Raw genomic sequence first — 1,122 nt, 5'->3', positions numbered from 1 at the left:
CAATCCACGCGCACGAGCACGGCAGGACAACACTGTGCACCGTTGTCACCGACCGACTCGTACGGCGGGCAACCACACCGGTCGTGGAATCTTCAGGGAGTGTGGCGTGCACAAATCACGCGACACCACAGTTCCCCAATCTCCTCGCACCCGGCGAGGACTTATGGTTGGCAGACGCTCGGACAGACCTGCTCCCGAGGAGACCCCGGGAGCGCCATTTGCGTTCAAAGACTCGATGATTCACTGAATTCTGCAATTCACACTACGTATCGCAGCTTGCTGCGTTCTTCATCGATGCACGAGCCAAGAGATCCACCGTCAGAAGTTGTCAACATTTCGACCAACACAAAATACAATGACACCGATACTGCTCAAATTGCCAAAATGAAAAAGTCAAAAGGAGGAAAACTCGGTCCGAGGCCCAGGGGACGGTCGCAAGAGAAATGTCCCCTGATTTGAGTGCTGCACCCGACATGGCGCCGGCAGCACACCTCCATGGACCGAGTGGAGCTCTCCTCCTCTCAATAGATTTTATGAACTGTTGGTGTACCTTTAGCCTGACACTTTGTGAAAATGTCAGTTACCACTGGCACCACGGGGAGGCGTACACCATGACCAGCAAAAGGAGAACTTTGTAGTAGATAACAGTGTCTCCTCTCCTCAATGTTGAGGGAAAATGGTTAGACAGTATTCACACATCTTTTAGATTGTATCAGTTGCAGTTGAGTGGAATGGAAAGTGAGCAGTATTAAATGCAACTAACAAATCTGAAAAGTATGTGATACTTATCCATGTGCTATGAAACATTTTTACATATCTCTTTGTCCCCTAAAATTCCTTGTCCCCAAAATGCCTTGTCCCACAAAATGCCTTGTCCCAAAATGCCTTGTCCCACAAAATGCCTTGTCCCAAAATGCCTTGTCCCACAAAATACCTTGTCCCACAAAACGCCTTGTCCCACAAAACGCCTTGTCCCCTAAAACGCCTTGTCCCCTAAAAGTCCTTTTGCCTTAGTTGCCATTCCCACTCAATAGTTTATCCTTACAACAGTTTTTCACTTTTAACCGTCATACTTGCTCACTTTCCATTCCACTCTAGCCAGTATTCCAAACTTTCACTTGT

General features: G+C 48.0%; 1 non-coding gene across 1 annotated transcript; it reads right to left on the bottom strand.

Moving 5' to 3' along the window:
• Positions 1–172: 172 nt before the first annotated feature.
• On the bottom strand, positions 173–327 carry LOC136245027 (5.8S ribosomal RNA). Its single transcript, XR_010695698.1, has one exon. It is a non-coding gene; the product is annotated as a 5.8S ribosomal RNA (ribosomal RNA).
• Between the last annotated feature and the right edge of the window lie 795 nt (positions 328–1,122).

The sequence above is a fragment of the Dysidea avara genome, chromosome 14, assembly GCF_963678975.1.
Source record: "Dysidea avara chromosome 14, odDysAvar1.4, whole genome shotgun sequence".
Taxonomy (NCBI): domain Eukaryota; kingdom Metazoa; phylum Porifera; class Demospongiae; order Dictyoceratida; family Dysideidae; genus Dysidea; species Dysidea avara.
The sequence above is the reverse complement of the archived record's forward strand: the minus strand, read 5'-3'. Positions and strand labels throughout refer to the sequence as shown.